The 14812-nt window shown below is 35.8% G+C and overlaps 1 pseudogene; it reads right to left on the bottom strand.

Moving 5' to 3' along the window:
- Positions 1-7383: 7383 nt before the first annotated feature.
- LOC150033947 (uncharacterized) lies at positions 7384-8979 on the bottom strand (annotated as a pseudogene).
- Between the last annotated feature and the right edge of the window lie 5833 nt (positions 8980-14812).

Here is a 14812-nt window from a genome sequence, read left to right as displayed (position 1 = left end):
CCATGGCTTTTATCCACTATTCTCTGCGAACATCTTCCATTGCTTTTTTAAAGGTTAATGGATCCTCTAAATCATCATCCTGTTTGATGTTTTGAGTTTTTGTTAAACTTATATAGCATTTAGGTTGTTGAATAACCCTCCCACTACGTCGAGACATACTAAACTCTTGAGATGGACGTGACGGACAACAACAATTGTTGATGGACCAGCTCGATCAACAAATCTTGTTGATGTTTCTGTAGCATCTTTGGTCATTTCTTGCAATATTAGTTGATTGCGAGGTAGATGATTTTTTATATGATCTTCTTCCAAGAATCTAGCTTTTGTCAATACAAATACTTTGTCTTCTTAGGGATCATAGAAAAATCCTCCTTTTTTTTGGGGGGGGGATGGATATCCTAAAAAGAGGCATAATTTCAAACATGTTTTCAGTTTCTTAGAATTTTGTACCAACACGTGTGCTGGATAACCCCATATACAAAAATGATGTAGACTAGTTTTGCGTCCATTCCATAATTCATACGGTGTTTCTGAAACACTTTTTGAAGAGACACCGTTTAGAATAAATACTGCAGTCTATATTGCATACCCACAAAAGGATTAAGGTAACTGAGGATAACTCATCATTTATCAGACCATGTCTAATAGGGTTCGATTTCTCCTTTCTGCAACACCATTTTGTTGTGGTGTTCCAGGTGTTGTGAGTTGGGACTGAATTATATGATCTACTAGATAGTTCTAGAATTGTAAATCCATATACTCACCACCTCGATCAAATCGAAGTGTTTTAATTCTTTTACTTAACAAATTTTATGTCTCGGTCTTAAATTCTTTAAACTTTTCAAGAGTTTTAGACTTGTGACTGATTAAGTAAATGCAGCCATATCTCGAGTAATCATCAATAAAACTGACAAAATACTGATAGCCTCCTCGTGCTTTTACACTCATCGAACCACATAGGTTTGAATGTATAAGTTTGATAGGCTCTTTGGCACGAAGACCTTTGTCAGAAAAAATATTTTTTTTGTCATTTTTCCCTCAAGACATGACTCACATGGAGGTAAAGAACTATCATCTAACTGATTTAGATGATTGTGTTTTACTAATCTCTCAATCCTGTTGAGGTTAATGTGACCAAGTCTGAGATGCCAAAGATAGGTGTTAGGAGAAATTTTTTGTTTCCTAATTTGAGTCTCAGACATTTTAAACATCTCTATATTTAGAATGACCTTTGCTTCAGTTGATTTTAATACGTACAAGCTATTTTCAAGTCTTGCAGAACAAATATGAATACCTCTTAAAAAAATAAACACTTCATTAAGTTCAAAAGATATTCTGTACATATTTTCTAGTAGACAAGAAATGGAGATTAAGTTTCTTTCAATCTTAGGTACATAATATACATTCCTATGTAAGATAAAGACTCTCCAAAAAATAGCTTGACATCTCCCACTCCATGAGCTGAAATGACTTCACCGTTCCCACCTTGAAAGTCATTTCCTTTTCAGAAATTTCTTTCAAGAACTAGTTTCCTGTAGAAAAGTGCAAACATGATTAGCGGCGCCTGAATCAAATATCCAGGTAAGGTGAGTATTCTCCACTAGATATGTTTCAACTACTAGTAAATCTGATTTACCTTGTTTCGCCTTTTCCGCTTTCTTTTCAGCCAAATACTTTGGGGAATTATGCTTCCAGTGCTCATCTTCTCCGCAATGGAAACATTTTCCTTTAGGAGTTTTGTTTTCGTTTTTCTTAGCAGTGGTTTTCTTATTCTCTTTAGCCTCTTTCTTCTTTTGTACGGATTTGTCTTTCGAAGAAGAAGGAACAGACTTCTTGTTATCAGTGGATCTTATTCCAGACGTAGACCCCTTAAAGAACTTCTTAAACCTAGATATAACATTTACTTCTTTCTCCTTAAGTTTCAACATAGACTGCTTTGTAACTCGTTCAACAACGTGGTCAAATTATAAATAATTTTATGCATAACAACATTGGTTCTAAATGGCAGATAACTCTGCGAGAGAGATTCCAATATCATATTTACTTGACTTGTTTCATCTATCATCGCCTCATGAGCCTCAGCAACATTAAAATGGACTATCATATCGAGAACATGTTCTCTAACGTTGGTTTCATCTTTCATGCGAGTAATGTAGATGTACTTAATGGCTTCATGTCGAACAGAGGAGGATAGTTGCCTGAACATCTTCTGAAGCGATGCCATTATCTCATGGGCGGTGGGCATTACCTCTTATTTCTTATTAAGTACATCATATATACTTACTAAGATGTAGGCCCGTGCTTTTTCATTAGCCCTTACCCACCGATCATAGATATCTCGAACATTTCTGTTTGCTGTTGTACTGGGAACTGGAGGACATTCCTCCGTCAACATAAACCTCAAATCATCCATAACTAATATCGTATTGATGTTGGATTTCCAGTTTGAATATCCTTCACCGTTAAATTTATCGGAAGCTAGCAATTATATGATTGAATTCGACATTGCTGAAATAATTTAAACAAATTCTATTAAACATTTATGCATCTAAATTCAATTTTAACAAAATAATAAAGTACCCAATAAATCTTTATCTATTTGCAACGATAGTTTAGTGATTTAGCATAGTTGCTACCGAGGGGCAGTCAAGAATTCCTTCATTGAAGCAAGACAATTCTTGACCAAATACTATATCAGAATAACTCTTTACTCCTATAGTTCTTTTGGTTATCGTTTTCGGTCAAGATCTTTACTAATAATTAGTAATTCTTGTAAGTGTGACCCACCATTTCAGATCTTATAGAATGATATGAATATGCCCTCGAAATAGAAGACAATATCCAAGACGAAACTATAAGACCCTATTCATTTGCTGAAGCCTGGGTTATTCCAAATCCTATGTTACAACCTTCCAAGGGGATCGCCATAATTAACGACTAGCTAATGCCACTTAAAAACGACAGCAGGCGCAACATATGAATCTCACGATTCAAACTAATGGAGGAGACCGTAGGACAATGTTGACACATTTGAGATAAAGTATCGGAGCCCAATTACTATGAACTACTTCCCTCGTTCACCTTGTTATTGACCCAATTACTATGAACTACTTCCCTCGTTCACCTTGTTATTGACCCAATTACTATGAACTACTTCCCTCGTTCACCTTGTTATTGACCCATGCAAACACTTTCCGAATGGTGTAGTCGCAGTAAAAGCGACACGAAGCTGAGCATGGATCTCACGGTGTGAACTCTTGAGGACATGAAAGCTAATAACTATATATTGAATATATTGTTAATCTCCTACTGAAGTGTTCTATATATTTCGGTATCTATTTACTTAGGTTAAAAATTGGCTAACTTTTAAACTACCTAAGTCTATATCATTTTTATCCAAGTATAAAATTTATATTTGGATATAACCCTACGATGTCTAAGTGTTTAAACTAGTTTTAAAGCTCACACCGCTCACACAGGCTCATAAAATCAATTAACAATGCTCAATCTTTCGATCATAATCCCCAAGTAGGAGGTGTTACGTAAACTGTCAACTTAAGTAACCCCAGTGTTAGACAGGTTTATGAACTGATTTGAGTTTGTAACAAAATTTCATATGGTAACAATCTATTTTAACGGTTAAAACTAGTTATTAACTTAAATGAGCATGTTGTGTCTCTTTATTGTGGATTTTAAAATCTAATTCAATTTTATAACATCTTACATAAATTAGACATGTTAAACATCCATAACATTCATCAAAGGCCTTTTAATACAACATTTATATTAAAAGACAACCCTATTCATGCATACTATACTATAACAATTTATAACATACAATGCATGTAACATGCTTCCTACAGTGGGGTTTTAAATCTACATGGCATACTGTATGCATATACAAGATTTATTTAATTATTACATACATCACATGCATAAACAATTAAACAAAAACTGATATGGTTCTAGTTTTGGCATAAACAAGCAAACAAAAGTCTAATTATTACAAAACAGCAAAAAACAGCTTCAAAACCGCTTCTGGATCGCTCGAACTACTCCCAAAGAACTTGATCGAACCAGAATAGTCTGAATCGGACCAACCAAAAACCTTTTGAGGCTGAACCAGACAGGAACTCAAAAAAACCGATTCAACCGGCTGCTCCGCTGCATGTTTGAAATCTCGCTGAGGCTCATCGTGTAGCACCAACGTCTATCGTCTAGCATGATCGTCTAGTGTCTGCTTGGTCGTGTAGTGTCATCACCTTGCGTCTTCCAACTATCGTGTAGTGTTATCGTCTAGCGCCTCTTCAAATCGTTCAGCGTCCGTAGCTACACGATCTTGATTTTAAAATCATTTTGATATTAAAACTGAAAAATAAATTTTCTAAAATTAATTTTAAAAAATATTAGTTAATATAATATCAAATATTAAATTAATTTTTTCATAAAACCATCTTCATATATTTTAATTATATTTAAATGTATATTTTCCTATTCCATTTAATTTTAATTTGAATGTTTCAAATTAATCTCTCAAGTATTATAAAGCTTAACCATTTACGAGCTAGTAGGGGGACCTCGCGGACCTACAGATCATGGGCTCCAACGATTCGAGAGTAATCGGCTAAACTCATTAGTCCAATCTAACCCCCATTCGTTAACTAATGGGACATTCCACTATAGCCCATTGTTGAACTCCCCTCACTGTAGATATATTATGTCCACTTTATAACCATAATCAGTAAGTCAATCCTTCACAGGTTGTTCGTAGTCACAACTAGATCAAAATTACCATTTTACCTCTGTGAATACATCTTGTTTCTTAAGTTTCTACTGACCCTCAAGTGAACAATTCTGATTCATAATCTATATGAATCAAATCCTTTCTCTATCATAATAAGGCGGGGCCCCGATTGTTCAAGACCTGAAATCAGTACTTAAGAGAACAACCTATCTACTAACCCTAAATCGGGTAGAAGCGAATTCCATCTTGCAAGGCTATGTCCCCAGCTATTTATCCGGTCTTATCCCCAAAATGGGAAGCTTATTGAGCAGTGTTGTTGGACTACTCTCACCGTTTGCAGATCAAAGGATAATACCGAACAAATAGAAGTTCATAGCTAGCTCAGGATTATGATCGAGTTAACCTAGGTTATTTGATAAATGAAATAGTCAGTTTTAACAGTAAACGGTCGTTATAAAGAAAAATGACTATTTTCGTGGTCCAGCCTATATGCAAACTCATTGCATAGGATACCCCCACTCACATGTCTCAACATGAACGATTTGTGGATCACATCGTTTGTAGCACTTTACAACTTCTTGTAACAACTACAGAATGGGCCGCATCCAATAGTGTTACCAGGATGAGATACCAAATTTCATCCATATACTTATTAGACCATTTATGCTATACACTTGATCCTGTTTATGTCACTTCATAAAGTTACAGTATTCAGATTATAGCCAAGGATATGTTTATTGGGTTTTCATAATAAGATGCAAAATCTACAAGTCATTATTTTTTATAAATAGAATGTTTAACACGAACTGCGAGTTCTAGGACATTCCCAACAGTAATAAAGCTTGGAGAAATATAATTTCTCTTATGGTGATAAAAGCACCATATTTAGTAAAATTAAATAACATTTAATACCTGTCACTACTTTAACTGAGATGAGCATCATGTTGCCAATTAGGAGAATTATTCCACTTATATACATATTCACAAAGATTTACAATCTAATTGTAATGAAGAAAAATTTTTATGTGAATCATTTTCAGCTATCAAGGTGTGAATCTGTATTCTCCACCATGAACTTAGTAAATTAGATTTACTTGTTCTTATTTTTTTTCTTTTGAAGACATTTCCAAAATCCCTCAACAATTAACATTCCATACTAAATTGGAAACTTTTTCCTCATTAGCTCTAGTCATTATAATTTTCTTGGAACCCTGATGATACATAATTTTTTAGGTCACTTAGTTTCCCATGACTCCAACAAACAATATGTTTTGTCATATTTTTATCTCACTAGAAGTATGTTTTGTCATATTTTTATCTCACTAGAAGTATGTTTTGTCATATTTTTATCTCACTAGAAGAAATTCAGGCTTTAAAGAAGTCAAATGAATATAAATTGTTAAAAATTGAATGCAAATTTACCTTTACAGGTTTCCATTTTGGAGAAGACCGATAGTGATGGAGATCGTGCTTGGCTTGCCATGTTTTCAATCCACTAAATAGTTTATAAATATTAGTTAAACATAAATACTTCAATTAAGAGCTATGAAAGTTCAATTACACTTACATATTTATAACTCCATGAAAATCTTCTTGAACCTTACTTCGAAGAGAGTCCAAAACATAAACACAATTTTCTTGTAGATTGATTACAATCAATATCCAATGATAACTATAATAAGCAACAATTTTGAAATCTTAGTACGTGTATAATGCAAATTAAAAATAATTTAAGAACTTGTATCTATTTACCCTATGTTATATGGAATGAGGACTAATTGGTCTAAATTAGCCAATTCTAGTTGATTGGCTAAATTTCTGGATCGGATATCTTGAGACTTCATGTGTGGCGATATTCTTGCTTGATAAATTATAAAAAACTTCTTCGTAATATCACGACCACATTCATCTCAAAGATACCTAAATAAAGTAAAAGTTATTATTTATCAACATGAAACAAAGTATGCATGAGTGAATCTAGATGAGTAATACTTACGCAATGTATGTCAAAATACACATGTAGCCTATTTCAACCATATTGCAATATTGGAGCAGATCATTACGGCCTAAATAAATAAATTTGTCTCTTCCAAATATATGCTCGTCCAAAGTGATATGGATCATGTCTACATCGTTCATATTGCATGGCATGTTTGTTTAATAGTTTGATAGTGCCACTAGCGTTAGTATATTTGGAGGACTGGCTGAAGGATGTAATTGGTGAATGATCCTACTATAACCAAAGTTACAAAAATTCAAAGTAGGAAAAATAATAAATAACCAAACTCATATACTGAAAAGGAGACATACTTTTTTCTCGTCAACCATAACTAAAAGTTCACGAGGCCATTTTACGAAGTTGCCCATTGCTTGCTTTAAGAACTCTATTTTACCCTTCACACGAATTGGTATGGGCAAATCTTCTCCAATGACTATGTCAATCAGAACTTTAACAGTTAAGCATGACACATCATCATCAAATGTTGTGACTACTACAACAATATTATCTACAGTTCCTATAGCCAAGTGGCATGGTGTCCCCTTAACAAATTTAAAAGAACTTTTGTCATGCATGGTTAAATACGTACAATATGATTAAAATTTAAAAGTCACAACAAATAAATTACCTCCAAATCTTCTTTAGACATCTTCTCAGTATCTTCTTCTTTAGACATCTTCTCAGTATCTTCTTCAGATGCACTTAGTGCAACACTTCCAACAGATGATTTGGACTGATGAGATTGTCTGCTGTGAGTTCTTTCTCCTGATACTTTACCATTTCGAACATTTTTTTTGTCTAGAGTCTCCTTCAATTTCTTGGCTCATAGAGGACTTTGGTTTTACTAATTTGAAATATTGAGAATAAGAAACAAAATCGCCCATTCCTCTAACACGTCCCCAATGTTCTTCTGTACCCAATGCTTCAGTGAGAACATCTTCATGTTCATGAACTTTAGCTAATTTATCCTGTAAAACATATTACAATTTTCACACAATATCTATATCATCTTAAACTTATATATATGTCATCTTAAATTTTGTATAATATATACTTACAATCCGATTGGCACATTCTCGGGTAACTTTATCAAAGTATTCATTATTTTTTCCTTTTCTTGCTTCTTTTCATAAAGTCGCCCGATAAGAAGGGTCATTCGATAGGTTCTACATGAACATACATATTTAATTAGCATAAACATATTAGAATAAAAGATTTAATTTAAGTCGAATAACTCACTAACTCTTGGGCAAGATTCGCATAGCCCTTCTGAGAAATTGGGTGATTATATACACATTTCGCACGTCTTTCTTTTTTAATACGACTGATTTTCTGTACAATAAATCTAGTTGAAGTTACCTATCAAAACAATGATAAAGTTGACATGTAATTTATTGTGAATGACTTACCTCCCATTCTTCACTCAATCGTTCCTTGATGAACGATGTCCAATGATCTTGCTCTATATGAGAATATTGTTGGTGTGGAAATTGTAAGACCGAGGGTTCATCTTTAAATAGAAGTATGAACTTTTGAGTCAACATTGTCTTGAAAGTCCGAACTTCCTAGATGCAGACATTAGTATACAATGTTTGGACTTAGAGTCCACATTGAACGAAATCTGCGCAATGAAAAAAGTAGTTAAATAATAAACTAATAAACTACTATGCACATGAATTAAAAGTTTAGAAAACATACCGCTACACAATCAAAAAGTTTTTCTTTTAAATGGTTTGGAACTTTTTTCCAAGAATCATACGTTATAGGAATTTTTTGTCAAACACAAACTCCTATATAACTCTGCATCTTCTTTGCTCTAGATCCAACCGGTTGTCTATGTTCATTATAATCGATGGTCAACCATTGCCCAGATGTCCTTATTTGTGCCAACTTAGATATTGTAGTTGGGCCACGTGGTATACTTATTTTGCTATGTTTTTGTGGGATCATATTTCTATCATTCTCGCTGCTACTTGTTGAAGTTTCCATGTCAATCTGCAAATAATAATAATAATAATAATAATAATAATAATAATAATAAAATAAAAAACATTACTCACACAAAAAACATATAATCTTAATATTTAAATACATATAACCATAGTAAATGACATACCATATTTAATACATTATTTATCAACCCATTGACCCTCACAATCATGTCTAAAGTATGTGGATGTTGTATCATCAATCTCAGTAGATGTATCAACATTGGGCATTCTTTGCATACCTCCATAACCACACTTTTGTAGCATATCTCCTATTTCATCTTCATAAAAATCATCATCAATTGTTCGTTGTGGAGATGTTAAAACAATTGACCAACTTGAATTTGCGGGGTCTTTTACACAGAACACTTGTTTTGCTTGAGAGGCTAAAATAAATGGGTAAAGTGTTTGGCTCATACCACATTGATGTGCAAGTCTTGATTAACTTGAAGGTTGTGTTTTCTTGCCACCCCCCCCCCCCCCCTCCTCTCCTACCCAACTACAAATTTATTGTTGTTGTTAAAGGAATTGAATTCCTTGTAGAAGCGTGTAAACGTCGTGCCATTTGTTGGGGTTGATGCTGTAAATCCCGTATCCATTTTTTCCTACATAAGTGAGTAATAGGCATGCTAAGTAAAGACTAAGGATATGTTAAAGTAAAATTTTGAAAGGAAGTAAAGAAGGTAGGAAGATGGAGGAAGAAAATCCTAAGTGCTGGAAATACCTAGTCTTGGGTGAGTTTTAGAAAGTTTAACAAGTGGAAAATTAGCTAAGTGTGGAAGCCAATAGTAGGCAAGCATTGGTATTGAGACGTATGGATACATGAGGTTGTGTGTATAGCAACCAAGGCTTGTAGAGGTTATGTGAGGCTAAGTGTTGAAGCCAAGCACAAACTAGTCGTTGGGGCTAAGGATGAATGCATGAGTTGAAGGATCCTGCATGATGTGTTGACAAGGCTTACGACAGCTAAGGGGCTTGCGAGGTTAGTGAGCTTGTGGGCAAAGTAGGTTGGGCATTGGCGCAAGGCCAGGCGTTGAGCATAGCGCACACGTACAAGGGATGCGCTGAGGCTTGCGTGATCATGCGGTAAGGAAGAGCCATTGCACAATAAGTAAGGCCAAGGAGAGCAAGGAAGTGTTCGATTACGCTCGAGCAAGGCACTAGGCGTTGAGGTGTTGTGCGAGGATGATCGCATAGGGCATGTGAGGCTGCACGATAGCACTAGACGATGGGCTATGCGATGTGCACAGGGCTGGACGATGAGCGCAAGGCACTGAGCATTAAGGCTAGGCATGCGCGTTGACTAATATGCAGTGATGAGCGCAAGGCGTTGGACACTTGATGCACACTATAGCTATGCGATGGAGCAAGTAAGGCCTAACGCTTGATGTTATGTTAAGACAGCTATGCATGGGCTAGGACATGTGTTGGCTTAGTATGCAACCAAGGGGGACGTGATAGCCTCAAGGTGAGCTACGCGTTGGCCAAGGTTGGGCTAGGCATTGTGTGAAGGAGGCATGCAGCCAGGTGGTTGCAAGCGTTGGCTTGAGAGTTGATCCTTGCGTTGATGATCAAGAGGAAATGATTAGCTTAAGGATTAGTTAGCTAAGTCAGATGTCATGCTTAGGTTTATTGTTATTCCTTTAAGGAGGAGGTGGCAGCTTGATGTTAAAGGACGATCATGTAGCTACTAGTATAAAAGGGAAGCTTAAATTCAAAGAGAGAGTTTGAACAATTCACTCGTGCAAAGAAAATGATTCCAGAGCCATTCAAACCCTAAGTGTGTCTAGTTGCTAAGGTTGGGTTTCTGGAAGGAAATTCTAGAGGAATCGAGCTGAAGAGTGAAGAATCCGGCTAAAGGTCGAGCTCTCGAGTAAGCTTGGGCCAGTCTTGATGTTTTGAGGATTCTGGCCAAACCACGAGAAATTCTGAGTCGAAAGTTTAAGGTAAGCTTGCTAAGATATTTAGAGCAAGTTTGTAGAAGGAAATTTCTTGCGAAAAAGTTTGGAAAATTAGTTATTAAATTTGTAAGTTGAATATAGAATCTTGAACAAGCAGGTAGGTGCATGGATTGAACAAGTAAGTAACTTGAAGGGCCAGATGGTGATGCTGAGCACATGCGCTGATAGCTAAGTTGCGTGCAAAGGGATGTGTTGGCTTGGCACAAGGACGCACTGCGATGCGCTAGACCATGCAAAGCATGCTAAGGTCGTAAGCACAAGAGAATGATAAGGACGTTGGTCCGTACGACAGAGTGAGTGTTGAATCGTATAGGCAGGCACATAAGGTGTTAAGCACAAGATTGCGTTGGAGCATGTGGGCGCGACTAGGTGAACACATGGAGCATGTGTTAATGTGCCACAAGATGGGCGCATAGGCAGTATGACACAAAGGAGTAGCCATGTGATGGGCAATAGGTGTGGGCTGGAAGCTTGAGTGCATAGGAAGCTTGAACGCCTAAGGCAAGGCATGGATACAAATAGTGGACGCATGGTGAAGAAGTTGCTGCCTAGTCGAGTTAAGGTGTAAGAATTTGACTGTGTGTTCAACACACAGTGAGCTTAGAATTAAAAGGTAAGGTTGCTCAATAAGACAAAGTAAGTTAGTTATGGAATGCTAGTCCCAAAAAGAGGGCCAATGCTAATGAATAGAATGCATTGTGATGTCAGATTTGACATTAAAAGGAAAAGTGCATTAAGAGGATTGCCAAAGACTGTGAGTGACTTTAAATGCTTTAAAAGCTTTAAGTAAATTGCTAATGCTTTATGAATGTTTTAGCAAAACATGTTTACTGAAAGCTATTTATGACAACTATTCCCAAATAGTTTCCAAGCAATGCATCACTCTTTAATGTTATGTTCATGCTATGCATTTCAATCATCATAGGGATGCATTAGTATATAATGCTTTAGGGCAACTAAGTCATAAAGAGATAAGTATGTGCCTTAGAACATACAAATAGCCTAATACTGAGGGACTAAATGAGAAGGTACTAGAGCTTAGTCTTAGATGTGTGAGTTCAACATGAATAGCTCAGTACTGAAGGACTAGATGCAGAGGTACTGAAGTTCAATCTTAGATTTGCATAGCTCAATACTGAAGGACATAGAGAAGGTATCTGAGCAGCACAATATTGAAGGACACAGAGAATGTATCTAAGCAATAGTACCTAAGGTATGACGGTACTTAACTAGAACCACGTGCACATAAATAAAGTTGTTATTGGTAGTGTTGAGATTACTCCACACCAACTAAGGACTATCGTTGAGAGATTGAGAAAAGGGTTCTCTCTCAACTAAGGATGCAAATTATGTTATTAGAAAGTTGAAAAAAAGGGTTTCTTCTGAGTTAAATAGTAATGCAGATAAGTATGGTAAAGAGTGAGCAAGAGGGCCACTTTCAACTAAGGCATAGTTCAGAAAAGCATAAATTGTGCTTTATTATGTTAATTATGCCCAAAAACAAAGGGGCCCTTTAACACTTTGTAAATTCAAAGAAAGCTGTAAACAGAGGCAAGTCTCCCGTAAACATTCACCAACATCCATCCACAAACGCATTTAACACTTAAATGCAATGCATAAATCGTAAAACCCACCACGACTGTAAAAGAAGTTCAAAATAGAAGTGAAATTTGGAATATGAGAATAACCTGGCTCTGATGAAGGAAATCAAACATGAGGATTTCCATGAGCAGTGGAAGGATCGTTCGAAATTCCATTCAAAATTGAACTAACAATTACAGTTAATAAATGGAAACTAACAGGTCATGCAACAACTAGAAATTACAGCTTGCTGACAAGATAATTAAGGGATAGAATATACATACCTTCGAAGGCTCATTCTTCAAACTCCCTAGATCACGAACGCTAGATCAGTCTCCAAGACAGCGACACACGAATGCTCAAACACAACAACTGGTACAACACGAGCACGAGCACACGAGCACGTGAGTGGAATCATTGACATATCATATATATCTCTTCCTTCTACTGAGTATTTTATCATCTAGGGTTTAGTTTACTTAGAAAAACACAGCTAAGGATTTTAACCAAGTGACTTTTTAGGTTTGCCTAAGAGTAACTTTTACCTTTTATAGTTGAAAAACTTTTGGTCATCATCCATTAAACTCTTTAACGGAGTCTTTGATCAACTGTCTAGACAGAACCTATCTAATTCACCTTGATGTTATGTTAAGACAGCTAACTTTTATCTTGCAGAAAATCTATCTAATTCACCTTTCCAGGTAGGTTCCCAGGTAGGGGTGTTCTATTTCCGTCATCTTAAGTACCGCAGCCTAGACAGAACCCGCCTTAGACAAAAGGTCCCTTATAGATAGATTTAATACAAATTTATTCTTTTATGTCAATCAATTTAATCCTATTAAACCGATTTAAAAGATTAACTGAGGTTGCTAATCCCATTAGAACCTTGAACTTAGGTCTATCTCAATCCAATTTTAAAACCCTTTTAAAACATGAGTTTGCCTAAGTTTGCATACAACTCTTTCTTATCAATTTTAGTTCTAATTTCTATTATAAAGTTTATAACAGGAAACAACCAAAATCAACCACAATGCGAAGCTACACATAGAAGGCATTCAAAACATTTATAAACAAGCCTAAGTGTCATGCTCCATGCATTGTTCATTCGTTGCTACTTTTATATAACACTTATACAACCAAGCAATGAACCAAGCAAACATGCTTCCATTCACCCTTATACTATAACACTTATAATATAAAGATGATGCATGAATATGCTTACTACATGCATAAATATAACTCTTATATTTCATGATGCATGCACATGCTCTCTTATAATTTCATCATGCCACTAGCTATATTATAACACTTACAATATATGATGCATGACTATGTGGGTTTTAAATCTATATGTCATACATTATGGCATATAAACCAACATACATTTCATGTATATTAAATAAAAGTTGATGAACCAGAATAATTAGCCTCAAATCCTCAAAAAAACTAAGCTAACCATTAAAAATAGCAATGAGTCTCTGGTTCAAACAGGCGAACCGGGTCTTGAACCGTCTGAGTGAAAAAACGCGTCTCCTTAATCGTGTACCAAATCTGAATGATCGCCTACACGATAGAGTAAACTCTTTGTTCAATCATTTACCAATGCTTACTGAGCAAATGATCGTTCAACAATGATTGTGTACCTTTACTATGCGATGAAGCATGAAGGCACGTGATCGTGCAACACGCAATGTGCAACGCAAGCCTTAAGCGATCAACTAAACGACAACGATGTGGTGAAACACAATCATCTAAACGATCGTTGAGCAAGCGCCAAGGTATCGTATACCGCGTGATCGAGTAGTCAGTGACTATGTGATGAAGCATGCTAACTACACGATCATTTAGTGTGCGTGCCTTTTACTAAACGATGAGCATCAAATGCTCTATGCGATCATTTACCTCCAGCATCCATGCAATCGAGCAACCAACGCTACGCAATAGAGTACGTTTTACCCCATCGTTTAGCATGCTAAACGATCATTTAGTAAATACTACACGATGGGGCAGAACTTTTCTACACGTTCGTTTAACCAAATTTCAACGATCGTTTACCTGAGGCTACACGATACGACCAACACTTGGTCTTCCTCTTCGATGAGAACTGAATCTCCATGCTTCGAAACTTCATCACGAACGACTCAACAAACTCAAACACTTTAAACTACAGACTTGATTGTTGGTTAAATATGTCAAAAAATGCAGGGGCCCTTACAAATTAACACTTTGTAATTAAAAAAAAAAAAGAAATCTTTAAACAGAGGCAATTAACCCGTAACAAATCTACAAACACATTTAACATTTAAACGTAATGCAGAATCCTTAAAACCCACCACGACTGTAAAAGAAGTGAAATTTGGAATATCATAACAACCTGGCTCTAATACCAATTGAAGGAAATCAAACATGAGGATTTCCACGAGCAGCGGAAGGATCGTTCCAAATCCCATTCGAAATTGAACATAAACAATTACCGTACAAGAACGAAAACTAACAGGTATGCATAATACAAAATTACAGCATGCTAATAAGAGTATCA

Source organism: Benincasa hispida, chromosome 9, assembly GCF_027475165.1.
Source record: "Benincasa hispida cultivar pf3 chromosome 9, pf3_genome.v1.1, whole genome shotgun sequence".
NCBI lineage: Eukaryota > Viridiplantae > Streptophyta > Magnoliopsida > Cucurbitales > Cucurbitaceae > Benincasa > Benincasa hispida.
This window is presented reverse-complemented; position numbering and strand designations above follow the sequence as displayed.